Source organism: Akebia trifoliata, chromosome 3, assembly GCF_017979445.1.
Source record: "Akebia trifoliata isolate Shusen 1 chromosome 3, ASM1797944v1, whole genome shotgun sequence".
In the NCBI taxonomy this organism is placed as follows: domain Eukaryota; kingdom Viridiplantae; phylum Streptophyta; class Magnoliopsida; order Ranunculales; family Lardizabalaceae; genus Akebia; species Akebia trifoliata.
In genome coordinates this window covers 10,693,424-10,708,421 of record NC_141377.1, presented here as the reverse complement: position 1 = coordinate 10,708,421, position 14,998 = coordinate 10,693,424, and positions in this window count along the sequence as shown.

Genomic DNA, 14,998 nt, shown 5'->3' with positions numbered 1-14,998 from the left:
TTTTGACTTTTGGTCTTATTTGATTGACTTTTGATATTTTGACTTTAGTCTTAATTAATTGACTTTAAGTATCTTGACTTTAGTCTTGCTTGATTGACTTTTAATACCTTGACCTTAGTCTTGCTAGATTGACTTTAATTTTTTAGAGAACCCTCCTCTATTATATCTTTAATTCTTTGGACCCCCAAATGGAGGGGTCCTTAAAGAAATATCTTGCAAACCATCAACAATTTTACTTGAGAGTCCGATTGATCGATTTTTTTAATTCAAAATTTTAAATTAATTTCATTAATGTTTCACTTTAATTATTTAATATTTTATTTATTAATTTCAAAATTTTTAATTATGAAAATTGTAAAATTACTATTTTGTCCCCGAAGAGGACTTTTCACGTTTTAAGTCGATTTTTAATGTTCTAGGATGTTTTAGAATCAATTTTTCGTAATGAATTCAATGGAAATATTTGTTTGTGTCATTTATGAAATTTTTTGTGTGAAATGGTTATGAACTTTATGAGGGGCATTTTCGTAATTTTGTCGAATTCTGTGAAAATTGGTAAAATAATTTATTTAGTTCCGATTTGTTGTTTTATGTGTTCAAAAGGGTTTTCCTAAGTGTAATGTAGGCTCTAGGGTTGTTTTAAGATTAGGGGTATTTTGGTAATTTGGTCATTTTTTAGTGATTTTTATCGTGAAATTTCTTTTTATCTGAAAAATGATGATTTCTATGTTTCTGAGGTCATATTTTCCTAGCGTAGCGTGGTTTCTACAGTTTTATCAGTCCGAGATACCTCATCCGGATTTCAAAAACGTATCTGGTAACAAAATAAAGCAATGGAATAAACATCATCATTGGGAACCATTGCGATCGGGTTGACGAGTTGATTAATCAGGCGGATGCAAAAATGGGGTGTCTACACCTTCATGTAAAACCTCGAGTTTCAATTCGTATCTCGAGAAAAAATAAATAGTGGAATTTTGAGAAAATCTTGAAAGTAGGACTTAAGGGTAAAACTTTAGAATGTTTCTAATCATTTTTAAAGAAATCTGACCTCATCATTAGATTCAAAATGATCAAAAAATATACTTTAGCCTGTAAGCACATTCAAGTGCGAGTCCGAATAGAAAAGTTGTAAAATCCTCGATTACCGAGTCGAACTAGGCTAAAATAGTGACTCTTTGCTAGAGCAACAATTATTAAGATTTGATTACACCATTGGGTTCGTAACGAAAAATTATTAAACATGGACTATTTATTTGTCATTTTTGGAGTACAGAAAGTCGAATTATCGTCAAAAATGAAAATGACGTCAATTTTAGGGGTCATCTCAGGCTAAAAATGTAAATTTTTTATAGAGAAATAATTTATAAAAATTAACTGTACCATTAGATTCGGAACGAAAAATTAGGTGAAATAGAGTATTCATTTGTCACTTTTAGAGTTCAAACGGTCAAGTTATCGTCGATCGAAACAATAGACGAAATACCGATTTCATCCCAAATTTTATATAAATAAAATTTTAATTTTTTTTAAACTCTTCTTCTCCAACCCGTCCAACAGCCAACCCATTTAAAAGAGATCATTTTTTCTTTGATTTTCAATCTCAGATCTGTCGCAAACGGCTCGTCGTCATCGACCGACATAGAAGGGAGAAACGTCCGCAGCCGTGTTCTCTACAAAACCTACCCAAATTCCTTCCGTTTTCTCATCTTTTTCACCCCATATCGTCCAAAAATAGCTGTATATATATACGGGGGTTTTGTAACTTCGACTTTGGATTTCATCCGCTTCGGGGTCAAACCGTCCTCCACTGCAGAAGGAAAAAAGGACGACCACATCGAGATCTTCGAAACCACTAGATCGGTTTTGAAAATCAGCCGCCTCGAAGATCGGTATGTCTCGATTTTTGCACCAACAGTCTCGATTTCTGGGCACGTACTTCTATCATCTAGCATAGAGATAGTAAGGAATCTCAATTTCTATTAGTAATTTTAGATTGTGAAAATTACATTTAAGATTTTATTAAAAATTTGTGGTGAGTTTCCAAAAATATAGAATTCAATCGGTTATTTCAAATTCACGCTAGAATTTGCACATTTGATAAGTTTAATTATATTTTTTTTACAAATTATACGTGGGTAGGATATTTCAACGGGCTATTTCTGTCAGTTGGGTCATGTGCACCGCTCGAACCTCGTTTTGATCTAAGTGTTGTATTTTTTTTATATTATTGATGAAAATGAATTTTATAATTGGAAAAAAAATGATTTAATATTCAATAAACTCAAATTGAGTTGATGAATATCAGAAAGTAGATATTTTGTTTGAAAGATTGAAAATGGTAAAAATCAAAAAAAGGGAAAAAATGATATGAAACAGTAAAATGTCAGAGTCACACCCGAGGGGTGATATCTGCATTTTACATTATTGTGTGGTGTGTAGATTAGTGAACGGATATCCGGGGATAATGTTACAGGTTGCATGTTTATTTACTTTCTGTTAGCGCGAGATGCTGTTTACTTTTTCGTTCTATTATTTATTTTAGGCCGATTGGCCACACTTGCATGGTAGGAAACTGGATATCCATTCTCAATCTTGTATTGTTAATTTCTCTTTTATTTTCAAATGAAAATAATATATATATGTAACTATTTTGTGAGCTGTTAAAGAGTTTGTGAATGCCTGAAGGGATAGTGCATCATATCATCCGGAGTGGTGTGCTATCCTGCGATGTACGGTAGGGACCACCAAACTCATACGTGATATGGGACATGTATGAGAGTGGAGTCACAACTGGAATTCGGGTTTATTCCTCTCTATCTTTACTAGTAAACTTGTTATGTAAATGTGGTCGTATACGAATGGTTTATATATTTGGGAATCACATGCATGCCTGATAGGCATAGACGAAGATGATTAGTCAGTGATCACTAAGAATCTATAGTAGTCGAACGTTCTGACACATCGAAAAGAGACCCATTCCTTACGGTCACTTCAAACGGCTAGCCTGAGCCGGATAAATGGTCAACCAAGTGTGGTAAGGGCAGCGACCGGTCACAAAATCAGGAACTAAATGCCAGAGAAGAATTGTAACATCATGTCCCGACTGGGAGCGATCTAGTCGTGAATCCCAACTCTCTAATTCCAATACTCCACCATAGTGTATTATGTATCTGTTGCCTTACTTTGATATATAAAATGAAATACATGTTTAATGTTTCTATTTGATTAATTAGATTTGTATATAAAGAAAATGTTATAGTGAGTACTGTTGATTGATGTAATATCAGTTTTAAAATGTTTAGTTGCTCATCCCTAGCTATATATACCAGTTAATCGTAATTTATTCTGTAAAACTTTGCATATGTTAAAATGATTCAGTATGTTTATTCGTTCATGTTAGGAGGGGTTATTGGCAGAAATTGTTTGTTTCCTTACTGGGTAACCATTGTTACTCACCCGTTCCTTCCTATTTTTTTTAGCTTCAGAGTCTACAATTGGCAAGGCGGGCATAGAACCAGCAAGTGGGGACCATCTGGTAGGTCAGATAGACGACCAGAGTCCATTACCTGGTGAGTACTAGGGTTATTACCCCTAGTGGTATCGATTTGTCTAAGAGTAATATAGATTTTGGTTTTGAGCGTTAGGAATTTTGTTAGAGTGAGGAATTCCTGTAAAATCGTGTATATAAACTTCTTCTTCCGCACTCTGATTTTTATACGTTATTAGATGTATATGGGCTTCCGCTAGTATTATATTTTGAAGGTATATATGCAGGAATGTATGTCATTTATCAGGTGCAGGTTGAACGCCTTGAAATGCTAACATAAACAGAGGAGACCATGCTAAAATTTTGAGGTGTCACCTAGTACCTCGAGTTTTGACATGGGGATTGTGTTAGTGTTTGGCAGGGCACCACATTTCAAAATCAATGATTAAATCCTATTTCATTCTAATTAGGTAATAATTACTCTTAGACGTTCTAAACCGCCATCTGTGCAACTTTGGGTCCATCAAAATAGTCATCTTGCTAGAGTATTATCGTCAAGTCCAATTAGTCAACCCTTACCGTAAGGAAAAATGAGTACCATGGTCAAAGCAGCATTACGTAAAATTTTGAAATCTTTTCAAGCACAAATTATTATTTATGTTCTAACACAAATTGAGGATTTGAAAAATAAGAAGAAAAAATATAAAGCTATAGAACTTCGTGTTGTGTTTGATCTCGTCGAAGACCAAGAAGATGATCAATTACATATCGACCCTATCTTAGTCCATCGAATAACTCAGGTTGAGACTACCTTGAAGAATATCAAGGACCCAGATGATCTTGCTCTTGGATTAGAGGTAATAACATTATTCCCTATGATTCGTCTATTAGAGAAATTCACAATACTTGACATAAATAAGTTTGACGGGACTGAATTTCTTAGGACTCACTTGAAAATATATGTCGATATCATGCAATCTCAAGGTCTGGGTGAGGAATAGATGGCTCAATTATTTTAAAGAACTCTTCTAGGATCTTACGTTGGCTCATGTCATTAGACTCATCTCATGTAAGAACTTAACACAAATTAATGAAGGAGTTTATTGGTCGATATTCATTCAACACGAACATTGAAATATAAAGAAGTGATTTAGAGACAACCAAGTAGAAGCCCGATGAAGCCTTAAATAGGTCAAATTCGAAGGTTTCTTCTGATGAATGTGCTTTCTATAAGAAAAAAAGGCCATTGGAAGGCTCAATGCTCGTTACTGTTGAATAAAGTCAAACCATCGCAACCCCAGTAGCAACAACAACAACAATGACAACCTCAAGAGCCACCACTACCATCTCAGATTCTTCTATGGAAATTTGGTAATCAATCACCCCAGCCTAATAATGCAGTGGTTGCACTATCGTTAGATTCGTATATGTTTAAGCAGTTTCAAAAGTTTCTTGCCCCATAACCACATGTCATGTCTGCTTCCTCTTATATAGGTTTGTCATCTTCTGGTACTTCAAGTATATCTTTCTCTTTGTGGGTCTTAGATTTTGGCGCCTCTCATCATATGTCACATAATCTGTCATCATTTGTTTCTTTATCTCTCAATTTATCTGTGTTAGTTGTGACTACTGATGGCACTCCTATGCATTAGTAGGCGTTGGTTCAATTGTTACATCTTGTTTGTCTCTTCCGGATGTTTATTACATTCCTAGTCTTACTTTGAATATAGCTTCTGTTAGTCAATTATGTGGGTCGGGATACTTAGTCTCTTTTTCTTCTTCCACTTGTTATGTGCACGACCCGCAATCTCAGAAGTTGATTGGGACAGGCCGTAAGCAAGGGGGACTTTATGTTTTGGATCAACTCAAAGTATCGAAAGTTGCAGCTTCTAGTGTGGATTTGTCATCTTTTTGTTTAAGTCGTTCGTCTTCTGATTTTTATTTATGGCATTCTCATTTAAGTTATCTCTCAGTATCTCGTTTATAGTTTTTTACTTTTGTTGCAGCATTAGGAAATTTAAAAACTCATGATATTTCTGATTGTAGTAGTTGTAAACTAACAAAATTTTCTACCTTACCATTTTATAGAAGTTTTTCTTTTTTCTCTTGCTCCATTTGATCTTATTCATTCTGATATGTGAGGACCTTCCCCTATAACCACAAAAGGGGGATCGCGATATTATGTTTCGTTTATTGATGATTGTACTCGTTATTCTTGGGTTTATCTTATGAAACGTCGTTTTGATTATCTTACTATTTTCAATAATTTCAGAGCTCTTGTAAAAAACTCAACATTTGGCTGTCATAAAGTGTTTTCGTTGTGATTTGGGAGGAAAATATACTTCTAACATTTTTTCTAATTTGCTTACTTCCGATGGTACTCTTCATCAAACTTCTTGTATAGATACCCTCGAACAGAATGGTGTTGTAGAAAGGAAACATAAGCATCTTGTTGAAATAGCCCTTTCTCTTTTATTGTCTATCGATGTTCCTAGTACATTTTAGGGAGAAGCAATTCTTATTGCTACTCATTTGATTAATAGGATTCCAACCTCACATAATTTAGGTCTATCACCCTTTGAAAAGTTGTATGTATATGTTCCTGAGTACTCTTCCTTGTGTATCTTTGGTTCTACTTGTTTGTCCTCCGACCTCATGTCGAGCGTAATAAATTATCTTCACGGTCTGCTCTGTATGTTTTTCTAGGCTATGACGTAGGTCAAAAAGGATATCGTTGTTTTGATCCAGTTAGTCAAAAATTATATGTCTCTCGTTACGTTGTGTTTCTTGAGCATAGTCCATTTTTTTCTATTCCTGCAAGTCCTCATAATATGACCAAGTCTGATCTTATTCTCATTGATCCCTTCACTATTGACACTAAGGAAACACCACCCGCTACTCTAGTTTAAATAATGCATCTTGCAGGTTTCCCACTGACAACTCAGCAAATTCTGATACTTTGGTTCCTAATACATCTTTTCCTCCTCCTGTGACTGCCCAATCATCTCCTAAGATTACGGTTCTTCCTCCTATTCGCCAGTCTACACGTGTTCGTAAGTCTACCAAGCTACTAGATTTTTCTTACTCTTGTTATTCTAGTTCTTTTGTTTCATTTTTAGCTTATATTTATCGTCTTTCTAAGACTTTGTCCTATAAAGAAGTTTTTCGTGACCCACTTTGGTAGGATGTTATGGTTGAGGAACTTACTGCTCTACATCAGACTCGTACTTGGGACTTGGTATCTTTACCACCAGGAAAACGCGCCATTGGTTCTTGTTAGGTCTACAAAATCAAAATTAAATCCAATGGATTTATTGAAAGATACAAAACCCGACTTGTTGCTAAAGGTTACTCTCAGGAGTATGGCATCGATTATGAGGAGACTATCGCCTTTGTTGTAAAAATGACTATTATTTGTATGCTCATTGCAGTTGCTTCTATTCTTCGATTGCACATATCTCAGATGGATGTCAAAAATGCCTTTTTGAATGGTGATCTTCATGAAGAAGTTTACATGGAGCCTCCTTCTGGTGTTTCTCACGAACCTGGTAAAGTCCAGGCTTCGAAAAGCCTTTTTATGGTATCAAACAAGCACCCTAAGCTTGGTTTGAGAAGTTCTCTACTGTGATTATTTTGTTTGGTTTTCATCCTAGTAATCATGATTCGGCATTGTTTGTCAAATGTACTGGTGCAAGTCGTATTCTACTCTCTTTATATGTTGATGATATGATTATTATTGGTGATGATGTTGACGGCATTGCATCTTTGAAGTTTGAGTTAGTTTGTTACTTTGCAATGAAATATTTGGGCACGCTACGTTATTTTCTGGGGTATTGAGGTCGCCTCCTTTCCGAAAGGTTATATTTTAACCCAGTTAAAGTATATAGTTGATATATTTGAACATGCACGTCTTATTGATAATAAGGTTGTTGATACCCCTCTTGAGACTAATACTTGGTACTCTCCATCTGATGGCTCTCCCTTGCCGGATCTTAGTTTATATCGTACTATTGTTGGCAGCTTGGTTTATCTTACCATCACTCGTCTAGATATTGCATATGTTGTTCATGTAGTTAGTCAGTTTGTTACTATGCCTACTACAATTCATTAGGTTATTATTCTTCGTATTCTAAAGTATATTCAGGGCACTCAATTTCAGAGTCTTTTACTTCCATCTACCTCATCCTTAGAGCTGCGTGCGTACTCTGATGCTGATTGGGCTAGTGATTTTACAGATCGCAAGTCCACCACTAACTTTTGTATTTTCTTCTTGGTGATTCTTTTATTTCTTGAAAGAGTAAGAAGCAAGATGTTATTTCTAGAATTTTCACAGAAGTAGAATATTGTGTCATGACTTCTACTATTGAGATTGATTGTCACGTCACTCGACATCATTTTCAAGAGTGCTATTCAGATTGCACGTAATTATGTATTTTATGAGTGGACCAAACATATTAAGATTGATTGTCACGTCACTCGACATCATTTTCAACTTGGCACCATCACATTGCCTTTCGTTCCTTCTTCCGTGCAAATTGTCGACATATTTACCAAGGCGCACTCCACTTCGCGTTTTCGTTTATTGTTTGGCAAACTCTCCATGCTTCTAGCAGTAGCATCGCGAGTTTGAGGGGGGGTGTTAGATTGTATTATTTATTTATTTACTTATTTCCTATTATTAGTAGATATCCTATTATCGGTAGGTTTCCTTGTGAGTCTATATAAACACCTTTATTATGTAATTTCATCATTCAGTTTTTTATTAAAATAAAAAACCCTAGTTTTTTCTTATTTCTCACAAAGGGATCATCCTGGGTTACTAAAGAGTCGTCTGACTACTTAGTGACCAAATCAGAGAGATTTTTTACCGCTTTCTCTTATCTCCGCCCTTTCTTTCACTTGTCTTCTTTGGCCCCTTGATCGATAGGTGTTAGCCAGCCCCTTTTCCCTGTCCCATGGATTTCGCATCATATAGCTTGGGAGACCATGGCAATATGATCGCAAGACGATCCAAAATTTATGGAGGAAATTGGGTTTTAAATTTTCAAAAATCGTACGATTATCTAGTCAAAGGGTGCAACGCCGCATCCTCTATTGCCAAATCGTCAGTCTAACAATGACGAAGCAAACATCTTTTAGAATTTCTTTTAACAAGTCTCCCACACTTAGGCACACCTCTGATTGATCTAGTCTGGGAGTAGGCGCTCTTACCTGACCTATATAAACTCTTCCTTCAGTTGACAAACATAATGATCAACTTGTCAATTGCTCCTTTTTTTTTGTTAGTTTTTGGTTCTCAAAACACTAGAATAATGAATTGGGGAAAAAAACATATAACTGTACCAACTACAAGAAAAGACCAGCAAAGAGAAATTTGTTAGCAAAGATAAGATGACAGTAGTGGTGAAGGCGATCAACAAATCGACCAGCAAATGTAAGCAGAGGGAATTGGAACAAAGTAATTGCAGTTGACTTAGTTGACTGAATGGATTGGATTGACTCAATTGACCCATAAAGATTGGTTTGATCTACGAGTGTACCCTTAGTTAGAACGTACTTGACGAGTATTTGTATTTGAACTGATTCCCATAACTACAAGCGAAAGGGACTCCCCTTTTTAAGAGCCTCACACATGTGAGATGTCTGTTGGAGGTAGCTCGAGCAGTGTAGTTTGTATCTCTCTAAAGGTGTCTTTCAAAGTCAATTGTTGTGTCCAAGTTTTATATACACTTTGGCAATCTTCAAAGTAGGTTATGCTTTGATTGCCAAAGAGGCCTATGGGACCTTGGCTATTTTTGTTTTTTGTTGATGTAATCACTTTTTGATGAGTTTAAGGATGTTTTTCTAGAGGATTTGACTCTCGATTTACCTTCAATGCACACAATTCAACACCACATTGATCTTGTTCTAGACATTTATTTGCTTAACGACCACATTATCGCATGAGCCCTATTGAACAAGAAAAGTTGAGAAGCCAAGTTGGAGATTTACTTTAGAAAGGCTACTTTAGAGAGAGCCTTAGTCTTTGTGTTGTGCCCGCTTATTAACTCCTAAGAAGCATAGTTCTTGGAGGATGTGTGTGTATAGTCGGGTAATCAACATGATCACGATTAAGTATCGCTTTCTCATTCCCCAGTTGGATGACTTATTAGATCTGTTACATGGTGCAAGTATATTTACCAAGCTTGACTTGAAGAGTGGGTACCATCAGATACACATCCGGGAAGGTGATGAATGAAAAACCATCTTCAAGATCAAATAAGATTTGTTTGAATATCTAGTAATGCCATTTGGACTTTATGATACCTCTCATTTTTTCACGAGAATGATGAACCAAGTACTCTGCCCTTTCTTTGTTTCTTTTATTGTTGTTTATTTTCATGACATCCTCGTGTATAGTGTCAGCATGGAGTTGCATATGCAATACTTGAGACAACTGTTGAAGACTCTTCGCAAGGAATTACTTTGCGCTAATCTAAAAAAATGTGTTTTTGCTGCCAACAAAGTACTCTTTTTGGGGATATGTGGTCTCTAAATATGGAATTTCAATAAATTCTTCTAAGGTTGAAGTTGTGAGTACTTAGCCTACTCCACATACTATCTTTGACATCCAAAGTTTTCATGGTTTTGCATCATTTTATCATAAATTTATACCACACTTTAACTCAATTTCCACTTCCATTACCGAATGCTTTAAGGACAATAAGTTTACTTGGACCGACGGCGCTCACATTGTGTTTGAGACCCTTAAATTGAAGCTGGTTTCGGCCTTGATTTTAATTTTCCTGAATTTTCGAAGCCTTTTGAGTTCCATTGTGATATATCCAAATATGGTATTGGTGTTGTCTTAAGTCAAGAATCATGTTCTGTTTCCTATTTTAGTAAGAAATTGAATGGTTCTCGCCTCAAATATAGCACCTATGATGTTGAGTTCTACACCATCATTTAGGCTTTGAAGCATTGGTGTACTTACCTTTAAAAAAAAAAGTTTGTGTTGTTTTTTGATCATGAAACACTCAAATATATCAATGGGCAACACAATCCCTCCCATCTCCACGTCAAATGGGTTGAATTTCTACAACACTACGCATTTGTTATCAAGCATATTTCGGGTACTCGGGATAGAGTTGCAAATGATCTGAGTCGACGTTCTATGGTTTTTTATACCATGCACACAGAGGTATTAGGATTTGATATCTTTAAGGATTTATATGCAACTGATCCCTCTTTTTCTAGTATCTTGCATGATGTTTCTACAAGGCTTCATAGAGATTATGTGTTGTATGATGATTTTCTCTTCCGGAATAACCGCTTTTATGTTCTAGATTGTTCTTTATGTTTGCACATCATTCGTGAGCTTCATTAAGAGGGTCATCCAGGCCATGACTGTACTTATGAGTTGATTGCCTATTTTTACTTTTGGCCTACTCTCAGGCATGAAGTGTAGAGGTGTCATGACTATCAAGTTGTTAAGGGAAAGGAAACCAATATAACCTTTATACTCCTTTGCTATTCCATATCAGCCTTGGACATACATTAGCATGGATTTCGTTATTGGTTTACCTTGTACTCATAGGGATACAAATTGTACATTTGTTGTCATAGACTGTTTCTCGAAGATGGCCCACTTTATTGCTTGTAAGAAGGCTTCTAATGCTTCTCATGTTGCTGAATTCTTTTTTAAAGAATTATATCATCTATATGGATTTCCACAAATCTTTGTATCTAATAAAGACACACGCTTCCTTGGGCATTTTTGGAGATCTTTATGGAAAATGGTTGGAACCTAGCTGAATTTTTCTAGTGCATACCACCCGCAATTCGATGGCCAAAAGAAAGTACTAAATCATATATTGGGAGACATGCTTTGTTGTTAGATTGGTGATCATCCCAAGTCTTAAGACTCTTTACTTTTTAAAATTGAGTTTGCCTTCAACCGCGTGGTTAATCATAACACATGTTACTATTCTTTTTATGTGGTTTATGGTTATGTTCCCAAGGGTTCCCTTGACTTCTTGTACCAAATATTCAAGACCCAATGCTACAACTGTAGATTTTTTGATTTCTCTCAAGAAAATCCATGTTCACACTCAAGAAAAGCTTTTGGAAAATACTCAAAAATACAAATCTGATGCAGATACTTCAAGGCATTTGATTGACTTTGATGTTGTTTGGGTTGTCCTAACTAAAGACGAGATGCCTTCGAGAGGAAAGCTTGCTTTTAAGAAGATTTAAAATGGTCGAAAAACATATTTTAGTCTGTAAGCAAGCTTGAATTCGAGTTCGGATGAAAAAGTTATAAAATCTTCGAATTTTGTGTCAAGTGGGACCTAAAAAGATAAATTTTTGTTAGAGAGGGAATTAATAAAATGTGATTACACCATTAGGTTCGCAATGAAAAATTATATAGAATAGAGTATCTATTCGTCAATTTTCGAGTCTGAAAAGTTGAAATATCATCAACCATCAAAACAAATGGAAAAATACTAATAATACCCCTCCAACTTTTATAAAAAGAACAAACTCATTCTTTTATTTCATTCTCTTCTTCTCCGAGGAACAATAGAACCATCCCATTTTTGACCCAATGGTTTTAGCCTTTTTTATCAAGATCTATTACAAACGAGTCTGAGTTAATCGTCGACGAAGAAGAAAAAGTTGTCAGCATCGACGAGCTTCACATTCTCACCACATTCGATCTTCATTTTTCTTTCTTTTTCTCTGTTTCTCACAAAAAAATAGTAGGTGGGTTTCGATACTACCCACTTGGAATTTCATTTAGTTAGGAAGGTACACATCTTTCATCGTAATGGGAAATAAAAAAAACCTTCAAAGTCTTTGCAAACCAACACCATCCAACTTTGATTTCAACACATCCAACCTCGATTCTCGTGCTGTCCAACCTTGATTTTTGTGCTAGTTTTTCACATCCGATAATCACGAATTTCGGTAGGGGACTCTCAATTCCTATTGATAATCATAGATTGCGAAAACATGCATTTAAGACTTTTATCAAATATGTGTTATGTTTATAAATCGTAAAAATCTTTGTTTATTTTCAAATTCATATTATAATTACACATTTGATGTGTTTTTATCAAATTTTAACAATAATTTCATGGGTGGGATGATGGATTCGAAGAACGGGGGAGAAACCCGAAAATTTTGTCGAAAAACTAAATTTTTTGAGCAAGCATTAGCTTCTGACGGCGCCGCCGTCAAACAAAAAATGTTGGCCAAACTGAAATTTTATTTTTTGTTTTAACTCCCCACAACTTATACATGTTTTTTAACTCTTTATTTCATTAAAAATATTTAAGTAAATGTTCATTTACTTTAAATTCTTTAATGAAATTAAGGTTTTACCCCTTATTTCGAAATAATGAGAATAGTTTCAAGATCCAAATCTCAAAAAATCAAAATCCAATTTTGGTTTCAAGAACAAAATGTAAATTTTGACATTTTCGTCAGATTTTCAAAATTAAATATCTTTTGTGTTACTTTGAATTGAATTATAAAAATTACATGATGTCGAATCTCGTGTTCAAGGCTTTCATTTTCAAAAATCTATTTTTAATTTCAAAAACTTTGAAAAATTGCGTTTCCGACACTTAGCCAAATTTTCACCAATTTTCCTAGTTTTGACAGTTTGACTTCACGCATTTATTGGGACCCCATTTTGACTAAATTTTGATAGTTTTTTTATTTAATGATCAAAATGAATTTAAAAGTTAGAAAAAAAAATATTATTTTCAAAAAGATGGAAAGCGATAATACAAAAAAAATGAAAAAATTGATGAAATGGTAAAATGTCAGAATCACACCCGAATGGTGATGCTTGTATTTTATATTGTTGTGTCATGTGTAGGTTGGTGAACAGATAACTAAGGAAAATGATTCTGGTTGTATGTTTATTTATTTTCTGTTAGCGTAAGGCACTGGTTTATATTTTCTCACTGTTATTTATTTTATGTCGAGAGGCAACTATTGTATGGTAGGAATTGAATATTCATTCTCAACCTTGTAATTTTAATTTATCTTTTGTTTTTAAATAAAATGGTGTATATATATACTTTGTGAGTTATTAAAGAGCTTGTAAATGCTTGAAGGGACAATACATCATATCATCCGAAGTGATGTGCTATCGTGGGATATACGGTAGGGACAACCAAGTTCATATGTGATATGGGACACGTATAAGAGTAGAGTCACAACTGGAATCTGAGTTCATTTCTTTCTATCTTTACTAGTGAACATGTAATGTAAAGGTGGTCGTACACAAATGAGGTTGTATATTTTAAGAATCACATGCACGTCTAATAGGCATAGAAGAAGATGATTAGTCAGTGGTCACTAATAATTTAGAGTAGCCGAACGTTTTGACACATCGAAAAAAAATTCATTGCTTACAGTCACATCTAACGACTAGCCTGAGTTGGATAAATGGTCAACCAGTATGGTAAGCACAACGATTGACCACAAAATCAAGAACTAAAAATCAATAGAGTATTGTAACATCATGTCCTGACCGAGAGCAATCCAGTTGTGAATCTCAACTCTCTAATTCTTCTACTTCACTATTGTGTATTATGTATCTATTGCTCTATTTTGAATTATAAAGTGAAAAGCATGTTTACTGTTTCAATGTTGTCAATTAGATTTTTATAAAAATAAAAATGTATAGTAAGTATTAATGATTGATGTTATGTAAATCCTTAAAATATTTAGTTGTTCATCCCTGTACTAGTTAATCGTAGTGTATTTTGTAAAGCTTTGTATGTATTAAAATGATTTAGTATGCTTACTCGTTTACGGTAGGTGAGGTTATTAATAGGAATTGTTTGTGGTGGGTAACCATTGTTACTCATCCTTTCCTTCCATTTTTTTAGTTTCAGAATTACAGTTGGTGAGGTGGGTGTAGAGCCGACAAACGAGGAGCATCTAGTTGGTCAAATTGATGACCAGAATCCGTTATCTAGTGAGCATTGTGACTACTTCCACTAGGAGTCAATTCGTCCAGGAGGTGTATATAGTTTTTGGGTTGAGTGATAGGTTCATGTTAGAGTAAGGGTATATTTTTGTAATCATGTATATTTCATCCCTTACATAACTCTGATCTAACTCTATATTGTTCGAAATTACCGTCTTCCGCTGCTTGCATATTTTTATCGGATTTTCGAATGCTTTGGAACGTTAACATAAACAAATGAAACCATGTTGAAATTTTGAGATGTCACCTAGTACGTCTAGATTTGACCCTGGATTTTGTGTTAGTGTTTGGCGGGGTGTTACAATTTATAAGTTAATTTTTTGAAGATTGATTAATAAAAGAAAAAGAAAATATTTTTCTTCCCTTTTTTTGTTTTTTTATATATTAGTTTTTAATTTTAGTATTTGCGATTGATTTCTATCAATTTCAAACCTATATTGAAGTTTCTAGTCTATTTTACTTGACATAGAGGTTCTTCATTACTCCTACTTCTTGCGATTTTACCTTAAACCATATTT